The sequence below is a fragment of the Bos grunniens genome, chromosome 27 (assembly GCF_055505025.1).
Source record: "Bos grunniens cultivar Pamir isolate PY7600 chromosome 27, Bosgru_T2T1.0, whole genome shotgun sequence".
In the NCBI taxonomy this organism is placed as follows: Eukaryota; Metazoa; Chordata; class Mammalia; order Artiodactyla; family Bovidae; genus Bos; species Bos grunniens.
In genome coordinates this window covers 33,632,397-33,658,423 of record NC_141191.1, presented here as the reverse complement: position 1 = coordinate 33,658,423, position 26,027 = coordinate 33,632,397, and positions in this window count along the sequence as shown.

Below are 26,027 nucleotides of genomic sequence, written 5' to 3'. Positions count from 1 at the left end.
GCCTGGAGAATTCCATGAACAGAGGAGCCTGGCAAAGTGCCGGACACGACTGAAGCAACTTAGCATACACGCATGCGTACCTTCCTTTATTGTTGTATTTTATTTTCTATTCTAGTGTGCTCTATTCTATTCCATTAAAAAATATTTAAATGCTGGTTGCGACCCAGTTGAAGGATTTCACAACCCCAAAAGAAATCTTGATTCTTAATTTGAAAAGGAAAAAAAAGAAAAGAAAATTGCATTAGATGTTGCTCCTGCTCACAGTGTTTCTAAGCTTTATTAAATCCCCATATGAATGATGGAAACAGTGTTCCTAAACACTACCACCAGCCCAAGGTGCTAATCATAAAGGGTCAGCCTAAAATCAGGTAAAGCAGGGGGGCTGAGGGGGCAGCACATGTGTGCAGTGGAATTTGCTAAAGGTGGCATGGTTGGCAGCAGAGTGAATCCCCTGGTGGTTGGCATTACTGCATTTCAAATGATGCCAGCTTCCAAGGGCATTTTACATTCATAAATACAAGTGCCGGCTGGGCCTGAATGGTTCTTGGGCACTACCCCTTTCCATCAGCCCCGCTCAGGCTATTAGACCACAGGGATCTTGAGGGAAGATGACTTCATGTTCAATGCCAGCCATGGCTATCATTTTCTCACTGCCTTCCCCACTGAGCTTGGGGTCAGTCACCTCTCATCCTTTTCTGGTAGACAGGCCTATTTTACGAACTGTGGCCTGCCAACCAATAAGCATCCTTTGTCAACACTACCCTCAGATCATCTGAGGCCCAAATATTAGTGCCAAATATTCTATCTTAGCTAAAATATCAGGTTGGTACAAAAGTACATGTGATTTCTGCATTGTTGAAATTTGACACTGGAATACATTCTAAATAGATATGGTTATGTTATACATCATTTTAATGTGCCTTTCTCACTTCATGTTTCTCTGCTAATGATATTACTTGCTGTTTAGTTTATATTTATTGCAGACTATGGAAATGATGTTAGACAAAAAGCAAATTCAAGTAATTTCTTATTTGAGTTCAAAATGGGACATAAAGCAGCAGAGACAACTCCCAACATCAACAACACATTTGGCTCGGGAACTGCTAACAAAAGTACAGTGAGGTGGTGATTCAAGAAGTTTTGCAGAGGAGATGAGAGCCTTGAAGATGAGGAGTGCAGTGGCTGGCCATCAGAAGTTGACAACGACCAACTGAAAGCAATCATCAACGCTGATCATCTTAAAACTACACGAGAAGTCGTTCAACCTCGACCATTCTACAGTTGTTTGGCACTTGAAGCAAATAGGAAAGATGAAAAGGCTCGATTAAGTGGATGCCTAATGAGCTGGGCACAGATCAAAAAAATTATCATTTTGAAGTGTCATCTGCTCTTATTCTATGCAAAAACAACAAACCATTTCTTGGCTGGATTATGACATGCGATGAAAAGTGGATTTTATATGACAACTCGCGACAACCACCTCAGTGGTTGGACCAAGAAGCAGCTCCAAAGCATTTCCCAAAGCCAAACTTGCACCAAAAAAAGGTCATGGTAATTGTTTGGTGGTCTGCTGCCCATCTGATCCACTACAGCTTTCTGAAGCCCAGTGAAACCATTACATCTGAGAAGTATGCTCAGCAAATCAATGCAATACACCAAGAACTGCAAAGCCTGCAGCCAGCATTGGTCAACAGAAAGGGCCCAATTCTTCTCAATGACAAAGCCTGACCACACATCACACAATCAATGCCTCAAAAGTTGACCAAATTGAGCTACAAAGTTTTGCCATATTCACCTGACCTCTCACCAACTGACTACCACTTCTTCAAGCATCTTGACAACTTTTTGCAGGGAAAACACTTCCACAACTGGCAGGAGGCAGAAAATGTTTTCCAAGTATTCACGGAATCCTGCAGCACGGATGCTTATGCTACAGGAACAAACTTATTTCTCATTGGAAAAAATGTTTTGATTGTAACTGTTTCTATTTTGGTTGTGTTTGAGCCTAGTTATAACTTAAAATTCACAGTCCAAAACCACAATTACTTTTGCACCAAGATAATAGAGTACAGGGAAATTATAAACTTCTGGAGAGAAAGGAAGGAATGGGAGATGAGGGACTAAGGGTGGAAAACACATCCATTGAATGCCTTCTCTTTTAGACATAATGTCAGAGGTATTATTTTATTTAATACTAACAAGCCCCATTAGACTGGTTCCAAATAGGAAAAGGAGCACGTCAAGGCTGTATATCGTCACCCTGCTTATTTAACTTATATGCAGAGAACATCATGAGAAACGCTGGGCTGGAGGAAGCACAAGCTGGAATCAAGATTGCTGGTAGAAATATCAATAACCTCAGATATGCAGATGACATCACCCTTATGGTAGAAAATGAAGAGGAACTAAAAAGGTTCTTGATGAAAGTGAAAGAGGAGAGTGAAAAAGTTGGCTTAAAACTCAACTTTCAGAAAACTAAGATCATGCCATCTGGTCCCATCATTTCATGGGAAATAGATGGGGAAACAGTGGAAACAGTGTCAGACTTTATTTTTTTGGGCTCCAAAATCACTGCAGATGGTAACTGCAGCCATGAAATTAAAAGACGTTTACTCCTTGAAGGAAAATTATGACCAACCTAGATAGCATATTAAAAAGCAGGGACATTACTTTGCCAACAAAGGTCCATCTAGTCAAGGCTATGGTTTTTCCAGTAGTCATGTATGGATGTGAGAGTTGGACTGTGAAGAAGGCTGAGCACCAAGGAATTGATGCTTTTGAACTGTGGTGTTGGAGAAGACTCTTGAGAGTCCCTTGGACTGCAAGGAGATCCAACCAGTCCATTCTGAAGGAGATCAGCCCTGGGATTTCTTTGGAAGGAATGATGCTAAAGCTGAAACTCCAGTACTTTGGCCACCTCATGCAAAGAGTTGACTTATTGGAAAAGACTCTGATGCTGGGAAGGATTGGGGGCAGGAGGAGAAGGGGACGACAGAGGATGAGATGGCTGGATGGCATCACTGACTCAATGGTCGTGAGTCTGAGTGAACTCCGGGAGTTGGTGATGGACAGGGAGGCCTGGCGTGCTGTGATTCATGGGGTTGCAAAGAGTCAGACACAACTGAGAGACTGAACTGAACTGAACTGAACAAGCCCCATCAAAAAGACGGTCATTGATCCTACTATTTGAAAATGATCTTCAGGAAGGTTGAGCTGGAATTTCCAGTTATATAGGTAGTGGGTGTTGTAGATTAAAATATAGGTCTGCCCATTATTCACAGTAGCTAAGGTATAGAAACAATCTACATGTCCATCAATATATGAATGGATTAAGAAGATGCAAGATACATAATTATATACGTATATAACTCTAATATTTTTTCATCCATGAGAACGAAGGAAATCCTGTCATTTACAAGATTTTGGATGGACCTTGAGGGCATTATGCTTAGTGAAGTAAGTCAGATGGAGAAAGACAAATACTGTACGATATCCGTTATGCACAGAATCTAAACAGAGAAACAAAGAGTGGCGATTACCAGGGGTTGGGGTGGGGAAGATGGGGACATATTGGCCGAAGGGTACAGAGTCCCAATTTTAAGATGAACAGGTTTAGGGATATAAGGTACAGCTGGTGATTATAGCTAATAATACTGTATAGCTAATATACTTGGCTTTGTTGCTAACAGAGAAAATCACAAATTGTCTCACCACAAAAAAGAAATGGTAACTAGGTCATGAGATGGAGGCAGTAGCCAGTACAAAGGTGGTAATGATTTTGCAACTTATAAAAGTATCAAATCAACATATTGTACACTTTCACACAGTTACCTGTCAATTATACTCAATAAAAATAGGAAAAAAAATTTTTTAAATAAAAATGTATCCTCCCACCCCTGCCAAAAAAAATACAATTCTGCCTGGGTCTCCAGAGCATGTTTTTCCTAATATGCACAGGGACCTTCTATTTTCACTCTGAATCACAGAGAACATCAATCGGAATGTCAACAAAGAAAACCCACTCTTGATATGGTGCTTCCACATTCACATTCAGAAACTCTAAGGAGACGTGTGAGATGGAATGATAGCCCAGTTAGAGATCATGAGATTGAGTTCCTGGATCACTTGATACATTGGACAAGGTAGTCTCTTTGCAACTTAAGTTGCAAAGAAGATAAAAAGAGAAGGGAAGGGAAGGCAAGTAGCTGCAAGGTTGGAAAAAAGAGAAACTTAATTAGATATTCTCCTGCTAAGTGAGATAGGTACTTTCAGACAATAGAGTTATTGTGAGAAAGGTTTGATTCAAAACTAAGGTAAGCAGCTCCTTTGCCCCTTTTCTGTTTGTTCGCCACTGTTTTCCTTAGACTTAAGCATAAAGATGAGATTAGGCAACATTAACCTAGCTCCTGATTGCTGCTTTTCTAAATATACACAACACCTTACCTCACCTGTTGATTCCTTTCCTAGATTAGGAGAAATAAGAATGGAGAATTAAGTAGTTAAAGAATGACTCTCTACCCCTTGTTTCCCCTTAGTAAATTTACAGGTGGACCCCACAAGCTCAGGCTGATCACAGGGGCAAGACAGCACCCCAAGGAAGAAGATAAGGAAAAGTCAGCCAACCTGAGCACAATGATGAAGAATCTGACCTCCTGCCTTAATAATTCACTGAGACTCTTACTCCTTTCTTCCCTTAAAAAATTGTTGCATTTGAGCAGAATCCTTGGAACTGGTCTCTGGACGTGAGTCCACTTTCTCCCCAGATTGCCAGCTCTTCTGCATAAAGCACATTTCTTCTGCCAAAGCTTGCCCCCTGATTTATCAGCTATTGAGCAGCAAACAGCCAAACCTGTGTTTGGTTACACCAACTGTTAGCTTCACTTTCTTCTCTGTGATCACGATTCTGTGTGCATTTGGACTCTGGTCCTGATGGCTTCAGATGTGACTGCTTTGCAGAGAAGGCCCAACCTGTGGAAGTTTTCCATCATATCAAGTTGATGTTTTTATGACCGTGACTTAATGTTTTTGTATAAAGAAGTTACCTATTTATAATGGAAAACAAGGAGAAACAGATTTTATTGTGGCTGGGGAAATGCTCCCTGGAAGAGGGGCCTTCTGCCAGGTGCTAATTACTTTCCTATTGTCTTTGGCTTCATGCTTTCCACTCCAGGGAGAGGAAGAGATGGGAGTAGGGAGAGCTGGGGGGTGGGGGTGGGGGTGGGGGGGTTTGGTGGAAGATAATTGAACAAGGTGAAAATGAATGCTCATTAAATTCCAGAATACAGGAGGACTCATTTCATATGATAGGGCTGTAAATATGACTTTTAATGAAGTTATGACATGGTTGCCAATAAAAGTCATTTACTCTGCAGTATTACAGTTAATTATACACAGCTGGAGCCATTTATGGCCTGTCCCTTGTTAACTCTGCTTTCTCTGTTAGTTAACCCTTCCAGCACAGACCAACCAGGAACCAGGCAGTTTTAAACCTGACACCACCATGGAATAAACATCCTGGATGGCCGGCTGTAGGAGAACACTCTCACTGCCCGCCCCCTCGGTACACCCGCCCTTCCAGGAGTACGCTGGAGGAGGCATGCAGATAGAAAAAGGAGAGAGAATTATGGTTTTATTTTTCCCTTTTTCTTTGAAAAAAAAAAAATACACACCATCCTTGATTTGTGGGAAAATTTATAGACATAACAATGTTTTATGCCTGATTTTAAGAGCATTTTAAACACCTTTTGCCAATAGCAAAAATGTTGTTATTGCTGTTTAGTTTCTAAGTCATGCACGACTCTTTTCCACTTCATGCACTGTAGCCTGCTGGGCTCCTCTGTCCACAGGATTTCCTAGGCAAGAATACTGGAGTGGGTTGCCATTCCCTCCTCCAGGGATCAAGCTTGTGTCTCCTGCATTGGCAGGCAGATTCTTTACCAGTGAGCCACCTGGGAAGCCCTGTGACAAAAACACTTGAATAAAATAATCATGAAAAAAGTAGAACTGACATATTGTCTTTAGCAGCCTAACCCTGTTTGACAAAGAGGCTGCCCCTTAGCATGGCTGGAAGAGATTCCTCATTCTGAAAGCCCTGCACTCTGAGATGGATCGATAAGGGAAGGAACCCGTATCACAACAACAGCAGTTACTAGGTTACTAAGCAGTTACTAAGGCCTCTCAGTTGGTTACAGCGAAGCCAGAATGGTAGCCTAAGAGCCCTGCTTCCTGCTTATGCCATAAAACTTATGCCTATTTTTTAAATTTATTAAAGGGATTTCAACAAAAGATGCAGCTTTCCATCTTTATTCTGGGGGCCTGGAGGTTCTGAAAGCACATGTATTGCCTTGTATTATTCTTTATTATGGGGTGGGGAGTAGGGGACCTTACTCAGTAACCAAAATTGGCATAGGGTTTTAGTTTCGACACCTGTTAACAGTTTTCTTTCCACGAGGATTCAGCTGTTGGAGTCAGGAAAACACCATACTCAGTACCTGGACTTCACAAGCATCTCCATTAGGCCCACTCTTTTGTTTCTAGATTATTTCTGGTTCACAACTGCGTGGCTGCCTGGTTTATTTCGGATTCGTGACTGATCTAAATTATTTCTGTCATTAATTAATGGCCATCTGGCTTCTTTCCACCAGCGGTAAGTGTGAAGAGGTGTGCGTCTGCAGGATTTCACTAAATTCCCATTGACTCAAGCCTCCCTCTGTTTCTCACAATAGGGTCAAGGGAGCAGCTCATTTATAAAAGGACAGGCCAGTTTCAACCTGATGGGTTGAAAGAATTAGCCAGTGCCAAATGATACTTTATTGATCTTTTCTTGGGAAGGTGAGGGGAAGTGGGGCAATGTAGAGTCCTCAAATTGCTTGTCTGGGTTCATCTTCCCCGAAGGGGCAGCTTGCATACAATCCCCGTTATATTGGCTTTGGCATAGTGGCGGGCTTTTAGGATGCTGTCGGCTCTCCATCTGTGTGTCGATAGGTAAGAAAGCCCTCTTGACAGAGGCGGAAAAATGACAGTGAATGATCTCTTTATAATTATAGTCCCTTTCCATTTGTGGTCAGATTATTTTAAGGGGGCATGCTTGGACCTTCATTGACCATGAGAATCTGTCCAACTTCCACACTGTGTGAATATCCAAGACAAACACACGTATCTACCATTAAAACGGAGGAAGCAGACGCAACTATTTACGGTAACTGGAACAGTGTGGCTGGCTTGGACGGCAGAGGGCTGGCATAGCTTTCATTTCAGTTGTGTAGACACACCTGGAGGAGTCATAGAGTGGGGACACAGATGGAATCGACGTGGCCTGTCTGGGGCCCACAGACCTCTCCTTAAAGAGCTCCTAACTTCCTGAGAAGTCAAAGGGTTCTGTATAATTAGGCCTGTTCTTGCTTTTCCCTTGAAAAGTATCAGGAGCAATACCTTTGAAGGATAAACTCTGAAATCCTAACCTTAGTAACTTGGTTCCCAGGCAAAAAGCTTGTTCCCTATCGAGAAAGGACATACCAAACTTTCTCAACTTTTGTTTAAGATTCTTTGAATGTGTAATTTGAAATACTTTCTAAGCACATCTCTGATATTCCTTTGTCTAACTCTGGAGGAGATTAACCAATCAGAGTATCTTGAATTTCAAAGGGAGAAGGAAGAAGTCAAACTATTTTTTTTTTTTTTTAGTTTTCTTTTAATTTCTTTAAACAACAACTGACATTTATTGTGGTGTTTATGATAAGAAATCAAACTTTTAATGCTTTAAATGTGCTGGCTGTGCTGGCAATGGCAGATTGCTAGATAAGAAACAAAGAAATGCAAAAGAAATCAGCTAGCAACAAACAGTCATAAAAATGCACTAATAAAAGATTCTGATATACATTTGATAAATGGTAAATAAAAGCAGATTTATTATAAGGTATTGGTTTATGTAATATACATATTAATCAAGGTAAATCATTTGATAAAAAGGATAGGTTTGATAATTTGGGTTTAAAAATTTAGTAACATGTCTTCTCACATTTTACCACAATGAGGTATAAAATATAAATTTTAATACTTATGTAAGATTAGATTACAAATATTAAACTTACATTTTATGGAAAGCCATTCTATTTTACATATTCCAAATTTCCAAGGGAGTGAGATAGAATATTATTGTCTCCACACTATTTAAGCTTATGAGAATATACTCATATATTTAACTAAGTGAATTTATAATAATTAATGTCTTTTTAAAGATTGTTTTCTGTGAACTTTAGACAATGCTGTGAATCATCTGGGATTGTTTCCTCTACTTGCATGGAGTAAAACTGTAAATGTCACCTCTCTGATGAAATATACTTATCTATAAACAACAAATTTGACCTTTGTAAAACTCCAATTAAGATGATGAGTTCAATGTGGTAGAGTCATTCTCTGATGAAGTTAATACATCTGGAAGCTAAACTTAAAGGCTTTAAACGTGTCACCTAAATATATATTTGTGTAAAGGCCTACTAATGTTATTAAACAAGAAAAAAGGTTATAAATGATAAACCAATGGAAAATTAATCTTGGTGTCATCAGCCTGATGTTAACACTTGGTAATAAAATTTCTGCATGATCTGCCAAGAGAAACCTCCTCCTGTATATCCTGTATTATGCACGTGTCTTTTAAAATTTTACTTATAATTTTTTTGTTCCTTTCAATGCATGTGTCTTTTTGATGAATTTTATCAGACTCGGGATTTTTTAAATCAATTTTATCAAAGTATAATTGCATTTTTAAAAAGGACCCATTTGAAGTGGTTTTATAAATTTTGATCAGTGCATATATTTGTATAGCCACAGTCACATTCAAAAGAAGCACATTTCCACCCTCCCCAAAGGTTCCTCGTGCTCCTTTGTAGTAATTCTCCCCACTGTATTGGATCTTGGATCAACTGGAGTAATTGATAATTGACTCCATCACTGTAAGTTTCTTTGATCTTCTTTACAGATTCATATCCTTGGGTTTATATAATACACAGTCTTTTATGTCTGGCTTCCGTTGCACAGCAGAAAGATTTCGAGATTCATTTACCTTGAGTGTACCAGTATATTTTTTATGTCACTAAGTCGTAGTAGAATTTCATTTTACAGTATTTCTGTATCCATTCACCTGTTGATGGCATTTAGATTTGGGGGGTGCTATTTTAAATAAAATTGCTATGGATATTTACATGCAAATCTTCTGGTGAACATATATTCTTATTTTTCTAGGAACAGGATTCCAGGTCTTAAGGTAAGAAAATGTTTAAACTGTTAAGAAACTGCTAAACTCAATACCAAAATAGTTTCTGAATCATTTTTAAAATAAAAGTTTCTCATTTCCAGAAAAACCTTGAAGTTCCTTATAACTGATGGGGTAATTTCTTCTAGATTTATAAAACATTATCTCTCTGATTAATAAATTAAACAACATAATGGTCATTCCTTACAACATATGACCACTTCTGGAAGTAATACTGATTGTCTTCTGACAACTCTTTTTTATATTGCTTTTCCCAAATTTAGGTCCGAAATGAATAACACCACCATCAAAACACCTTTTGCATGTAAACTTTCACTTCCTCAAAGACCTCTGGGTGCCCCTGTGTTTTGCTTTCTCACCTCATCAGAGAAGATAAGAGAAAGAATTAGGCTTATTTGTAATTACAATACTTTTAATTAGTCCAGCGCTATATTGACAATTGTTTCTGAGGTGGCACAGTGGTAAAGAACCCACCTGCCAATGCAGGAGACGCAAGAGACACGGGTTCAATCCCTGCGCCAGGAAGATCCCCTGGAGTAAGAAATGGCAACCTGCTCCAGTATTCTTGCCTGGAAAATTCCATGAATAGAGGAGCCTGGTGGACTACAGTCCAGGGGGCATAAAGAGTTGGACACGACTGAGCGCACATGTGCGTGTGCACACACACACACACACACACACCCACACACATACATTGACAGTTGCCTGATTTTTATCAAGATCAAAATACAGGAAGAGCTACCCAATCAAAGAGAAGATCCATTTTACCTAGGTGAATTATACATAAAGATGATATTAATATAAATATGTTTCCCAGCCCCTCTTTACCTCATGTGATGAAGATTCATATGCAAAGATATGCACAGGAATCTTAAGATGTCTTATCTTTGAGTATGAGAAGCCCTTATCAGCTGGTGACCATGATAACATATACTACTGATGAATCAGAAGGACTCAGACTATGTCAATACCACAGTCATTGCCAACGCCATGCTCCTTTCAGCAGGATAGCCACTGTAAGGCATCATGAAACAGGCACGTGTTATCCTCCAACAGGGGATTCTACCCTCTCTCTCATTTTCATATTGTTGGTTGTTGAAATAAATTAACCAAGACCATTCAGTCTTAGCATCAACAGACAGTTCCTGGCTCTTCTGTCACAGGTGCCAAATGGCTCTGCTAAACAGTCAGCTCAGAAATGGACTCTTAGGGAAGAAACATCAAAAGAATCATAGCTGCTGCAAATCTATGTACTCGGTATTCTTGTTACTGATCCCAGAGGGTATGGGACGCTCTTGACGCTGCAGGACACAGATTCTTTTGTTCAGAATCCCAGGGTGGCAGTGGGGACCACCATCTCGCTCTCTGTTTGGTGCCTGCTGAGCCACTGAGCTTTCAGTTCCCTGGTGCAGGATGGGAGGTTGCTTTAAGGAACAAGAAAGAAATTTCCTGAATCCTTCCAGCAAAGATTCCCTAGCTCAATTTTAGTATTACTCTTATCCACTCTTGTATCAGCCTTTCTAACCTGGTTAAGGAAACTGCTTGAGACAGCATCAACATAGGTTTTGGTAAACAGAAGATCTGACAAAGGAGCAGAACAGTGTGGAAGGAAAAAAAATAATAATAAAGGCTACCTTGGATAGATATAAACATAGTCTCAGGAATGCACTTAATTATAACCAGATGTATCGACGTTTCTGTCCTGCTAGAGTCTGTCCTTTGCTAATGGACTGAGTGGCATGGAAATCAAGACACTTAGGCTTACAGGCCCGGACACGGGACTCCCTCTCAACAGGGGCCACTCTGCAGTTACAGAAAGCAGTGGTGGCTTTATCTAGGAACCATGGTCGTTTTCCTGGGTGGAAGTCTTCAGGCCCTTTTATCATAAAGTCCTGGCTGCCTCCACCAAGATTTTCAGAAGAAACAAAATGTACCGAATCCTTTCACTTAGGAGATGGGTCATTTGTTCACAGTGCTATAATATATCGTGTGGGAGGCAGAGCTCTTACCATTCTACTCAGTAAACAAGAAGAGGAGGCGGCCTTACTGCCTCTGCCTTTACCATTCTTGTGCACAGATTCTCTATGCGCTTTCACCCCCCAAATAGAGCAGTAGCTGCATCTTTTTGTCACCTGCCAAAACCCACTGGCACATCTCGGAGGTAAAGTGCCTGGAATGTGTGTTCCCAGAGGGCAGCCTTTCATCAATGACTCTTCTGGGTGCCCCAGGGCCTGATCAGGACGTTCCTGAGATGTGACCTCCACTGACCCCAGAGCATCCCTGCAGGGTTGAGCCAGGCTCCGAGGGAGACTTTGGTTGATATTTCTCCCTTGGGATGCCTCCTTCTCTTCCTGGTCCCTTTCTCCACCTCCTCATCCATTTTTCCCAGGAATACTTCTCACTTTCACGCTCCCCAGTGCCTCAGGTCTTTTGGCGAATAACCCATCCTAAGACAGCTCATCCCCCCAATCCCTGCTTTACCTTGTCTCATCAGGGTTCACAGCATCTCCTCTCGAAGCCTCATCTGCAAAAAAAAAAAAAAAAAAAAAAAAGAGCCTCATCTGCCAGGCCTACCATCCAATGCCTGTTCCTCTTGACACGAGGAAGAGGTTCAGCTTCTCTCATCTTGAGAGGCAGGTACCACCCGTTCAGCAGGATGTTCCTGGAAGGTCTCAGGAACAGTTTCAGATGATAAAGAATGGGCTCTGGAACTCAGTGCAGGGAAGCAGGCTCTCTACCAGCTAGAGGTGCAGTAGATACTGAATCACCCCAGCAGGTCCTGAAAGGAAAGTGCACCTCAGCAAAGTCTTCCTTCCTTCCCTGCTTCTTCTCCTCCCCCTTCTTCCCCGTCCATCTTCCCCTCCTCCTCCCCTTTCCTCCTCCTCCTTCTCTTTCTTCTTCTTCATTGATGTTGTTAAGTAAGAAAGCATAGTCTAGTTTATATGAGAAAAAGGTTTCTTTTTTAACCATGTGTTTCATCTTGCTTCTAGAAAGAAATTAACAAAAATATGGCATCACTGACCTAAAGAACCCTATAACGTTTACCAGAGTTTGGGTCCTATGACATGAATCACCACTTTTCCTGCTAACGGCTCTGCCTTACCCATGGTATTAGTGCCTGTTACATTCTTTCTGGTGCTCAGTTCTTCCCCTAACAATGCCACATACCCACTAAACCCACAGTTTTGGGGAGGGGATTGGAGTAGGAAATGGCAACCCACTCCAGCATTCTTGCCTGGGAAATCCCATGGACAGAGGAGCCTGGAGGGCTGCAGTCTATGGACAGTCCATGGGAAATAATTGGACACGACTGAGCCACTGAGCCTGATTTTTAAAAAATAATTTCTCAGCCTCCATGGAAACTGGTCATGGCCAAGGGACACAGTTCTGGCCCCAGGGATGTAAGCAGAAATCATAAGATATGAGTTCAAAGACAGCTTGAAGGAGCAGCCCCAGCTTGCAGTGTCCTCGTGATCCTTACTGTTCCTTCCTTCATACCTGGAACCAGGTACGTTTGGAGCAGCGACTATGTAGCCATCAAGTGTCCATAAAAAACGGTGAGTAGAATTTCAGGAATCTCACATCTAACTAAGTCCTGATGATTTGTTGATCTGGTACTTGCTAGCAAACCCCCACCTGACTTTGTGAGAAAAATAAAATCCCTAGTTGTTTTAAGCTGCTTTTTTGATATTGTTTTGTGTATGATTCTTGTTAGTCACAATTGAACATAAATCTCTTGTTGATAACAGCCATAAGATATTTGTCCAAGATTTGAGCTGGGGACCCAGAGTCTAAAGATTCTATAATCCAGCTTTATCTCGGTCCAGTGTTTAGACACACTGTTCATTTCCCTGTGCCTTATTTTATCTTATGAAAGAGATGCCACTAACATTACCTCTGCTAAACTGGAAACCAGGATGCTGCCTCTGCAGTAGGACAGCAGAGCCTTTAAGCACTTTTGGCAAAACCACCTCCCCATATCCACCGGCAAACTGATTTCTGTGTTTCATCCAATTCTTCTTTAACAATGGCATCATGTGAGGGGGGAGTAATGGGATTTTACGTATGGACCATTATTCCTTTGTGTAAAATCAGCTTTGTTTTAATTGGGTTATTATTGGAGGGAAGGAAAGAGCAAACAGGATGCAAAGATAGAGCCGTAGGGCAGCAAGACTGTTATTAAAATAAGTTTTATCCTCCACACATTGTTCCTCTGTCCAACATTTTCCTTCATTTCTAATTTTCCCCCAAATGGCTGAGGCCAAGGTATTCATTTATCAGGCCCATCCATTCTGCCTCTCCTGACCATTTTTGCTTATGTCTGCGGGCTTGGCTTCTTACCATGATACCCAGCGTCTGGCAGCTGGGTGATGCTTGTGACCCCAAGGATCAGACGAGGACACATCTTCCCATCAGTTGTTGACCATGGGGCCAGTGGAAAGGCTAATGATTTAAAGTTCTCAGGGTGTTCTTTCTGCGGCAGAGCTAGAGTCCATTATTCCACGGCTGCAGCTCTCTGCAGGGGAGCTCCGTTCCTCAACGCAGGGAGCTTGAGACGCCGTCTGCTCTGAGGAGCTTGGATTAGTCCATCTGTTTCTGGTTTTCAAAAACCTGAGGTGAAGAAAATAAATAACAGGGAAAACAAAAATGAAAAATGCCCCTGGTTCCTGAATTGCAGAAAGTCTGCATGTGCTCCTAAATGAGTACTCCATCCAGATGCGCCAAACCCTGCTGGGCTTCCTGGGTGGAAAGAGAAAAGAAACGTCCAGATTTTGCTTTTGAAGATTTCTCCATCTTTAGAAAGATAGCTCACTCCTCCCATTACATAAAAAGTGACATTTCCCATTATTTTGGCGAAGAAACAAATGTGGCACTCATATAAAACCATATCCTCCCCATCATCTGCTTTTTAAAAACTATTCACAAGTTTTTAACTGAAGCCTGTGTGAGTCTGTGCTTTCCATAAGAAGGAAGATACAGCCAAGGAATCAGAGACGTACACCTAGAAATCACATAATCACAGCCTCCAAGTGTTTACAATTAAATAGGGACGATGGTTTAGCTTTAGTGGCCTTGGACTTAGAAGGTAAAATTCGGACCACTAGGAAGAAATGATAGAAAAGGGGATTTCAGAGCTTAAGACCATTTTAATCAATGATCTGTTGGGTTTTAAGTGAACTGCCTAGGTTAACGGCGGGGACCACACGTGTTGGAAATCAAATCAGAAACAGAGGTTCCCAGACAGGGGCTGCAGTGTAGAGGCTGTCCTAGAGTGAAGATTACACTTGTCCACTTGCCCTACAGCTCACTGCAACTAAATATATATATATATATGTGTGTGTGTGTGTGTGTGTGTGTGTGTTGGAGTATAGTTGATTTACAATGTTGTGTTAGTTTCTGCTCTACAGCAAAGTGAATCAATTATACATACATCCACCCTCTCTTAGATTCTTTTCCCACATAGGTAATTACACAGTATTGAGTTCCCTGTGCTATACAGTAGGTCCTCATTAGTTATCCATTTAATATATGTGTTATTGTTTTGTTGCTAAATTGTGTCTAACTCTTTTATGTCTATAGTCATGGGACTGTAGCCCGCCAGGCTCCTCTGTCTATGGGATTTCCCAGGCAAGAATACGGGAGTACATTGCCATTTCCTTCTCCAGGGGATCTTCCTGACCCAGGGATTGAATCTATCCCCTACACTGGCAGGTAGATTCCCAGCCACCAGGGAAGGCATTTTATATACAGTAGTATATATATGTCAATCCCAATCTCCCAATTGATCCCTTCCACCATTTTCCCCCAGGAACCATAAAATTTTGTTTTTTACACCTATGACTCTATTTCTGTTTTGTAAATAAGTTTATTTGTACCATCTTTTAAAGACTCCACAAATAAGTGCTAATCATATGATATTTGTCTTTCTCTATCTGACTTTACTTCACTCAGTGTGACAATCTCTAGGTTCATCCATGTTGCTTCAACTTTCTACTCTCATATTTCTCTGAAAATTATTTGGCCAATGGTCATGAACTATCAAGGGGATGCTATTCACAGCCAAGGCTATGGCAGATTTTTTTTTTTCTTTTTTTCTTTTGCTTCTCCCTTTATTGGTGGGAAGATTTTTTCTACGCTTACCTCTCCACTAAAGTCTTTCACCTCAATCTCAACTGTGAAGTCCTTTTTCCATGCAGACTGCCATGGAAACACATGCCTCATATTATGATATAAACATTTCAGGAGTGGGTGAGGACAAGTATTCTCTTCTTATGGCTGGGAACAATTTCTCTTCTGTCACTAACTAGACCTTGAATTGGCCAAACACAGATTCTTGCAAATATTGTCATGGCTGGATATGTTTTTCTAGGAGGATATGGCCTTTCAATATATTTTATAGCTCTATCAGCATCAAAATAGCTCTACTGCTTAGAACCTTATTATTACGGAAAGGGATTTTGGAACACAGTGAGTTAATTTTGACTTCTTATATAATTCTCAGATTTTGGTTTCCAGATCAATTTTCCCTCTGTTGCAGCTACTGTCTGGGTGAGTCTAAGTCTCCATAATGAAGAGCTTACTAATAACTGCTCCATGACTGAACCACACTGACTCTGCATTGTCAACTCCATCTTATCCCCAGCCAAGATGCCCTACCCACTCCTCTCTCTGAATGACTGAGCTTTAGTCTACTCACAAGGAATGTGGCCAGGCTAGGAAATTTCCCTACCACCTTTTATCCTTGCCTTCTTCTGACACAGGAACTGAAAGAGTGCCTTTTGCTGACACATAAGGTTAATGGTCAGGAGACTCTCAGGGCAAGGAAAACCGTGTTCCCTTCAGTGCCAATCTTTCTCTTAGCTGGTAGTCATGATCTGTTTCTAGCTTTGGCCCCTTTAAGTACCCTGTACCCACTTTAAGCAGTGCAGAGCACAGCCTTGAATGCCTCTGGACTGTCTTCTCCCCCGACCCCATCCTGCCTATAAGTTCCCCACAATAAACTTCATAATTGCACTTTATGGAGTTACCTGCTTCATCTTTCAGTCTTAAGAGTCCCTTCTCAGTTCGGAGGAGATTATTCATTATCTCCGCCACTCAACTGCCTCATCTAGGCAAATTCATGTGTCTGAATTTATTTCCTTTCTTATTTAATTTGCATGTCCTCTAGTTTTTTTTTTTTTTTAATTTTAAATGAAACTGCTTATTTTCTACTGGTATTTTAAAATTTTAATCTGCCCCAGGAGAAATGTTTTGGCCAAAATTTATCTTCTTGTGATTTCTAAACTTAAAGAAATATATTGTTGTGGGAAGGACAACACCAGGCTGGACATTAAAGAAACTAGGGTTCTATTTCTCTTCTGTCACTAACTAGACCTTGAATTGGCCACTTCTTCTTACCAGATTTCAATTTCCTGATGGGTGACAGGAAAGGATTCGACTAGATCACCTCAGAGGGAGGTCTACTTGGAAGGGAAACTCAGAGAAGTCCAGATTCACACTTTTTACCTTGGAAACTATCCTTGGAGAACTTACATATAAAGGGATCTATCCTCTCCAGTGGCTCAGATGGTAAAGAATCTGCCTGCTAATGCAGGAGACCTGGGTTTGATCCCTGGGCCCAGAGGATCCCCTGAAGGAGGACATGGCTACCCACTCCAGTATTCTCGCCTGGAGAATTCCACGGACAGAGGAGCCTGGTGGGCAAAAGAGCCTCGGGTCGCAGAGTCAGACGTGACTGAAGGACTAACACTCTCCCTTTCATCCTCCATCAGACCTAAAATCCTTTCTGTGCTGCTCCAGGACACATTTCTGGGGGCATATGTGTCATTTCCATCTTTTCAAGAGGTAGTTGACAAAAATTTTAAGGTCTTGAGTCTTTTAGGATTAACATCCACCTGCTTCAACAATTCATCTCCCTCTTCTATCCCGAACACACCTATTTTCTAGCCTCACTGAATTACTCAGGGGATTATCAGGTACAGAGGCTCTGGCATTTTGGAAGACCATGGCAATACCATCTGTGAGAAGCTGATCTCAGGTGGCTTCTTGATCAACCAAAGTCACCAAGAAGGGCAGAATAGAAAAAAAATAAGGTTCTCAGAAATCCTAGACATGAGGAAATTTTGTGGGAGGTTTGATATTATATGGGTGGTGGGAACTAGATCTATTGATATTTGAGTTTTCATCATAATAGCATTCCTTAGACATGGAGGAGCCTGGTGGGCTGCAGTCCATGGGGTCGCTAAGAGTCAAACATGACTGAGCGACTTCACTTTCACTTCACTTTCATGCATTGGAGAAGGAAATGGCAACCCACTCTAGTGTTCTTGCCTGGAGAATCCCAGGGGCAGGAGAGCCTGGTGGGCTGACGTCTATGGGGTCACACAGAGTCAGACATGACTGAAGTGACTTAGCAGCAGCAGCAGCAGACATCCTGGGGGGAGGGAACCTTAGGCTACTTTACCTCAGGTTACTTTAGTAATAGAACTGTCTATAAATCCAGGACAGAGCTCAAAGCTGTATAAATTATACTGCATTAGACTTTAAGCTATTTTGAATTTATCTTTGAATTATTCCACCCCCAGCCCACACCCCTACAACCCACTACCATAAACAGCTCAGATCCTTAGACAGAACACATATTTGGAAATATACATTAAATAAGCCTTACTCATAGTATGAAATCACAAAGTAAATTTAATTAGTCTTTTAATGTTCATTTTAATTTAGCCAAAAGGGCAGCACACCCCACCCCCCCTCCACCCCCCACCAAAAAAAAATGTGTAATGCTGTAACCTTTTTGTTGTTGTCCAGGAAATACAAAGTCTGACATTCACATTCGCAAATCACAGAGTCGCTCAGTCCAAAAACTGGTTTTGGTTACTTTGGAAATTAGGCCTTTCACTCCGATAGAAAAACCAATAATTCAACCCATCCAGGACTTCTGGATGGGACTTCTTCCCTCCTCCCCTAGTCAGGGTCTGTCTCAAGCAGAAAGTCTGTAGCCTGGAAAAGGAGGCAGAAATAGAATCTTTTCTCTTCCTCCCTCCCCTCCTCTGACACCCACCAGCCGCTGCTTTCCGGTAGAGCTGGAATGGAGGGTTGAGACAAGAGCCAGGGCTAGCCTTTTAGATTTCCTGGCAGCACCCAGACATCACTGACTGCAGAGACTCATATTAAGCTCACTGAGAGGTTTGGGTCAATCACTTCTCTGCTGATTGAAGTGCAGGAGAGGGATCTTCCTAACCCTGGAGATGGGGGCTAAGTGGGAAACAATAAGCCACCAGTTGTCTCCAAATACCCTCTTCCCCAAGCCTGTCTTCTGCTGACCCTTCCAATACCTGCATGCTGGTGAAGAATTGCAGTCATGGAGCTGTCCTGTGCCATCCATAACATTCCAGTTCTACAGTGCAGTCTATCTCAGAATTCACTGATATTTTCACCAAAGAATCTCAAATAAAACACTCATGTTATTGATAATAGGCTATCAGAGAAAGTCAGAGGATGTTTGTAGAGCAGGAAGTAATGGTACTTGTAGATTTCATCCTCAGGAGACACCAGGTCACTCAAGTGTAGAAATCAAGACTGTTTCTTGACCCAAAAGAAAGTTTACCTTTCCTCTCTTCCATTCCTTCTCCCTTCGTTCCCTGTTACCTGCTTATGCATCTAACTAAATTGAATACTGCTCCTGCCAATTCTATCTATTTTATCCAAGAAAAAGTTTTCTTTGAGAACAAATGGACAAAAGTCCCAATGCACCCATTCCTGGGGAGGATGGAGGAGCCCTACGTGTGGGAGGCACAGAGCTTGCCTGTTCTAAACAACCGCGAGATTTGTTCTGTTTCCCCAGAGCCTGCTAACATGGAGAATTTTATAGTGGCAATAAAGGGTCTGAAACTACCCCAAAGTCCCCTAGCACTTCTATTAATTCACTTCTAACCTGCTGGCAATGGGGACTTCTTCCATCCTTTAATTGCTAATGAATTCTATAGTCTCAAAGTCTTATTTCTCTGGTTTAGAATCTCTAGTCTCCCCAATGATGAGAGCCTTCCAGTCATTCATTATAAGTCCTATGTTTTTCTTCCTTGCTTGGACTTGATAAGGTGTACCATAGTATAAAACTTGCCATTTTTTTCCTACTTGGAGTCTTTTTTTTTTTTCTTTTTCTATTTTTGTCCACACTGCATGACATGAGGGTTCCTAGTTTCCCTACCAGGGATCAAACCACTGCAGTGGAAACACAGTGTCTTAACCACTGGACCACCAGGGAAGTCCCTGGAGTTAATTCTTAATTTCTTTTCAGATTCCTTCTTCTTGTCTCTGCAGTATCAGTAGACATCTAGAATAAATGAAAAGAACAGGACGTGGAAATGGGTAAGCAGATTTTCGGATGTAGGGCAAACTGAGGATGAAGTTTGAGGATGTAATAATATCTCATTTCCCAGAGAAATACTAGTCTTTTTCTTCCTTATTGAAAAATTTTTTGTCTGAGCCCAGAGAAGAGAAAGTCCAATGAAGTGAAAGGAGAAAAAATCAGAATAACAATGCATTCAAATTAAATAAATGCTGGAGAGGGTGGTAATGTAAATTACCAAATGCTGTTGGTGGTAATGGAAATTGGTGTAGGGCCACTATGGAGAACAACACGGAGGTTTCTTAAAAAAAAAAAAAAATCTAAAAATAGAACTACAGCATGATCCTGCAATTCCCTTCCTGGGCATATATCCAGAGAAAACTCTAATTTGAAAAGATATATGCACCCCAGTGTTCACAGCACACTATTTACAATAGCCAAGATGTGGAAACAACTTGAATGTTCATTGACAAACAAGTGGACAAGAAGATGTGGTGCATCTATATATATATGATGCAATACTGTGCTATGCTGTGCTGAGTTGCTCAGTCATGTCTGACTCTTTTCAAGTCTATGGACTGTAGCCCGCTAGGCTCCTCTGTGCATGGGAATTCTCTAAGGCAAGAATACTGGAGTGGGTTTCCATGCCCTCCTCCAGGGGATCTTCCTAATCCAGGCATCAAACCCAGGTCTCCCGCATTGCAGGCAGATTCTTTACCATCTGAGCCACCAAGAATACTGGAGTGGGTAGCCTATCCCTTCTCCAGGGGAACTTCCTGACCCAGGAATCAAAGGGGGGTCTCCTGCATTGAGGGTGGATTCTTTACCAGCCAAGCTACCTGTAAAGCCCCTATGGAATACTGCTGCTGCTGCTGCTAAGTCGCTTCAGTCGTGTCCGACTCTGTGCGACCCCATAGACAGAAGCCCACCAGGCTCCCCCATCCCTGGGATTCTCCAGGCAAGAACACTGGAGTGGATTGCCATTTCCTTCTCCAATGAATGAAAGTGAAAACTGAAATTGAAGTCGCTCAATCATGTCCAACTCTTAGCAACCCCATGGACTGCAGCCTACCAGGCTCCTCCATCTATGGGATTTTCCAGGCAAGAGTACTGGAGTGGGGTGCCATTGCCTTCTCTGATGGAATACTGCTGGTGCTAAGTCACTTCAGTCGTGTCCGACTCTGTGTGACCCTGTAGATGGTGGCCCACCAGGCTCCCCCATCCCTGGGATTCTCCAGGCAAGAACACTGGAGTGGGTTGCCATTTCCTTCTCCAATGCATGAAAGTGAAAAGTGAAAGTGAAGTCGCTCAGTCATGTTTGACTCTTAGTGACCCCATGGACTGCAGCCTACCAGGCTCCTCCGTCCATGGGATTTTCCAGGCAAGAGTACTGGAGTGGGGTGCCATTGCCTTCTCCGGATGGAATACTACTCAGCCATAAACAAAGAATGAAATAATGCCATTTGCCACAACATGGATGGACCTAGAGATTATCATACTAAGTAAAGCATGTCAGACAAAGACAAATATCAACTGATATCATTTACATGTGTACTCTAAAAATGATACAAATGAACTTACTTACAAAACACAAATAGACTCACAGACATAAAAAACAAAGTGACAGTGACCAAAGGGGATAGTGGGACCGAGGGATAAATTAGGAGTTTGGGATGAATGGATACACGCTACTATGTGTAAAATAAACAACAGAGACCTACTGTATAACACAAGGAACTATACTCAATATCTTGTAATAGCTCCTAATGGGAAAGAATCTTAAAGATTAGCAGAGCACATGCAGTAGTTCATTTGAATCCATCAGTTTTTATTTATTCACATGTCTGTCCATCTAGTCAGCCGCCTTTTAAATGCTAGAAAATTTTCTAAACACTAGGGATGAAGACATGGTCCAACTTTCCTGGAGATGTCATCTCAGTGAAGATCCCATGTTGTCTTCCTTAACAATCACACAGGGCTTCAGAGGTCACCCAATCCCGTTGCCTGACCAGAGAACTCATTATCTTCAGAAAAGATGAAGAAAAACCCCTCACCGCTGTATGTGTCACAAAGACATTTCTCTGCTTTAAAAACATGTTACTGCCATACTTCTCTGCTGAGAGGGAGGGCATAGGATAATGGGCACCTTGATAACAATAAGATACATTTATTTCCAAAGTTTATAAATTATATCTTAATTTTTTTAAATACTGCAACAAATATAAATTCAAATAGCCAGTTAACAGCTTAGCAGTTTTTAACTAGCATTAAAGAGTTCAGAGATTCTTTAATGCTAGTTGTGTGTAAAAATTGCCCAAGAAAGTTAAACAATAGAGAAGTTTAGGCAGGCCCTATCTGTGAAAATTCTGATGCTCTAAGTATGCAGGGAGGCTTCAATAAGGAGGGGTTTTAAGGCCCTTAAATAATCCTAATGGCAAACTTTCCTGCTGGTCCAATGGTTAAGAATCTGCCTGACAAAGCAGGGGACACCAGTTAGGTCCCTAGTCTAGGAAGATCTCGTATGCTGGGGAGCAACCAAGCCCGTGTGCCTCAACTACTGAGCCTGCGTTCCCTAGAGCCCAAGCTTCACAGCAAGAGAAGCCACCACAAAGACAAGCCTGTGCATCATCACAGAGAGGAGCCTCCGCTCGCCACAACCAGAGAAAGCCTGTGTGCAGCATCAAAGACCCAGCGCAGCCAAAAATACACAAACAATAAAAATAACAGCATTAAAAAGAAGTAATAACCCTAACAGGTCATCTGCGGGAAGAGCTGCCAAAACCTTTATTGATGATCTACCCCCCCGCAACGTTCTTCTAGGAGATATCTCACTGTGAGTAGAAAGGAAGAAAATGGTTGTGCACATTTTGGGTCATAGCTGGAAAGAATTTCACATGGAAAAAACTACTCATTGTCAGTTAAAATGTTTAGTTGTCTTCTCTGTGTCGTTTTGTTGGGGATGAAAGTACTTTCTAACACTGCCAAATTTTAACAGCCAGAGAAGTCACATGCCGACCGTACTTAGGTGTACTTTGTCTCAAGTGACTACTGCATTTACCTTAATATTCTGTGATGTTCAAACAGTGTTGCCCTCAGAAAAGACCCTAAGAATAGCTTGCCATCTTCGTGTTCTCCTTGACAGTTTTCTGATCCGCACATTCTGCCTCTAATGTCCTTTAGGTAGCCAGAAGAGACTTAAGGAAAGCATGAACACACACCCACCCCAGCCTTTCCAACTAAAATGATGGACCAACTTACTCTTTCGTCCAATTTAATTTTGATTGCTATGGTTATTTTCTATTTTTAGAATTCAGCTTTTTTTCTGGGCTTCAGAGAATTTTACATTCCTAGGTTTCTTATCCAACCAAGATCAATTCCCTCCAGATCTCTTCCTTTAATGAGGCCTGATGTCCTTTAATTCAATTCTGTTGGTATCTTTGGGTGAGAGAAACAAACAGGTCTGGGACATGACATTTCTATTTATAAATAAGACAGAAAAATGATTCATGAAAGTGTACTTTTTTTTTTTTTTTTAAGGGAGAAGAAAAAAGAAGTTTATCCAACAAGATCACCACAGGTATTTTTAGCCACAATCCTTGTAAATTCAAGAATTTACCTGGTTTGTCTTTACCTTCCTATGACTGGGGTTCAGGCCATCATGGGCTTTTTAAAATTCAAAGCATAATTTCCAAAATCTTAAAGGTATGGCTCTCATACAAATGTATATGGATCTGTTTCAAGAACTTTATTCCGCTTACTCATGAACAAGGATACCAGTAATGAGGCAAAGGCTGGTTTAAAGAGCATATGGAGTTTTACAAACATTTTGAAGCAATGATAGAACAAGAATGATAAGTTAAATACGAGCCTGACTGATGTCCCACAAGCAGACCTGCGTAGGAGTTATCTTTTCTACCTGACAGAAACCATTGCATGTCTATTGGGCCCAAGTTTATAAGTTACCACAAATCTTATTAGGCTTCTCACGTGGCTCAGAGGATAAAGAATCTGCCTACAATTCAGGAGACCTGAGTTCGATCCCTGGGTTGGGAAGATCCCCTGGAGGAGGGCATGGCAACCCACTGCAGTATACTTGCCCAGAGAATTCCATGGACAGAGAGGGGCCTGACAGGCGACAGTCCATAGGGTTGCAAAGAGTCAGACACAACTGAGCTACGAACACTTTCACTTTTCACATATTGTATTAAATTTTTATTCAACAATAAACAATGATCCAAACCAAGTATATTCCCCAAGAATAAGTGGTCCTTGCATGTGCCTTGCAAACAGTGCCTCTACATAACACTGGGAGAACACACTGCACCCCTTTTTACTCAGTTCCTATGCTTTACGTAATTTTCCTTATAATTTAGTGGTGGTAACCATTTCAAAGCAGCAAGACCCTGAGACAGATGAGGCCAACTTTCAGGTGGTGGTAATGGGTCCACGGTTCTTCCCCAACAAGGTCACTGCTGTGTACATGCACACAAGGGAACACGTGATGTGGCACACGTGACAAGTCTGGCACTGCATGGGCAACGTGAAAACCTTTTAAATGACTTTTGAAAAAATGAATTTGCTTCTCAGAAAACATAAACTAACCTGATCCTTCGAACCAACTTTATTAATGTTCCTTTCCTACTGTCTTCTTCACTGGAAAGGGCTTCTTTGCACATAAAGAAGCAGCGGCATCTGAATCTACTCGGAACTGTTCGGTGGAACCGTCCATGGAATGCATGCCACTGTCCTTCACAAGGGACTTTTACACAGGGGCTGAGAAATCTAGAAAATAAGGAAGGGATGAACATCAAGAGTCAGGGCTTTCTTCAAGATTGCTGCAGTTTTAAGTATAAATTTAGATTTAAGTTCCTTTTATTGATGCCAGTTAAGTTCCTTGAGAGGGTTTCTGGAACATAAAAGAGAAAACCTAGCTTTCATGTTTTCCATCATCTCGAGGAAGGAATATCACAGTTACGTCTTCCATTTCCATTTTTTTTTCCCTGCTTTCATCTTGAAAGTTTCCTGATCCTCAGAGAGGTCCTTAAAGATTCTCCTCTTATACTGAGAGGATCATAATGATATAAAGGATCACCCTGATTAAATACATATGTTAATAAGCCTTGGAAGCAGTTCAAAAAGAGCTCATAGGCTTAGAATCTATTTTCCACTATAGAATATTCAGAATGGAAAGCCAAACCTTTTGGAACTGGGTCAGACCTGCTCCTTAATCCCGTCAGTCTACGGGCACATGATAACATCTCTGGGTGGCATTGCAATTTTCTCCAATTTGCTAACGAAGACTAATTATCCAAATAATTCAGCCCGACTCTGCTCTTGACCACTGCAAATCTCCCTGCGGTTCCTTAAAGCTCTGTTTGTTCCCCATTTCTTCTCTTGTTTTAAACCCCTCACTGTTCTGAGTGCCTTTTATTTAAAGAGAAATTGGATACCTACTGTGTAAATTTCTGCAGGGAGTCTTTTAATGTAGACTGTAGCAATTTTCTCTAGGAATATGCTAATAATTACAACAGCTAGGGATTTGGACTTTGTTATCTATGGAGGAGGAATTGTGTGAGAAAATGGGGGAAAAAATCTCAACTCTCTAGCACCCCTGAAAAGAAAACAAGAAAGAATAAAATAATAAAGGAGAAAGGAAAACAAAGTCATTTGTTTAGATGTGGGCTGGATACAGACAGATGCTTAGAAGTAGCGACTGTGACCACTGGTCTTTGTGCAAACTCTTAGGAAAAGGCAACCATGAAGGGGGAATGGTGAACTTTGGTCCCATGGGGCTTCCGTAGTCATGGCAACAGAGCATCCCCAGGTGATCCCCTGGAGTCAAAATGGGACATTCTAGAGTCCTGTCTGTCTCATCTGCTGGAGGTACGGGTGTCTGAACAGCAATTTCACAATCCTGAATTGCTGGTGAAAATTAGTTTGAGTGTTTTGACTTTTTCTTTTTTGTCTTTGTTTAAAAGACAACTTTTTGAAATAAACTGCATAGTTGTAATTCAGAGAAAAGTTTCTGGGAAATAAATATGATTATTTTAGAACCCAACTTGCACTGAAGTTATACATTCACACAGAGTTTGATCAACAGCCACGTCCTATCCAAAGGTTATTTGTGAAGTGGATTATTGAAGGTGACTTAAGGTTTTCTACTTTTATTACCAAGCAGCTTTTGGTGGTCACAGACTAACTTGGTCTGACCCTTTATCACAAAGTTCTGAACACCCAGTCACTCTGTAAGCTTGTTTCAACCAAAATGAAGGGAAAAAAGAGACTCCTTTTTAGAATTTCTATAGGAGAAATGAGGCAAAAAAATTATTTCCACTTACTGATGTGAAAATTAAAGCACTGGAAAGGAGAAGGAATTTGCCCATGATGGAACCAAAATAAGTC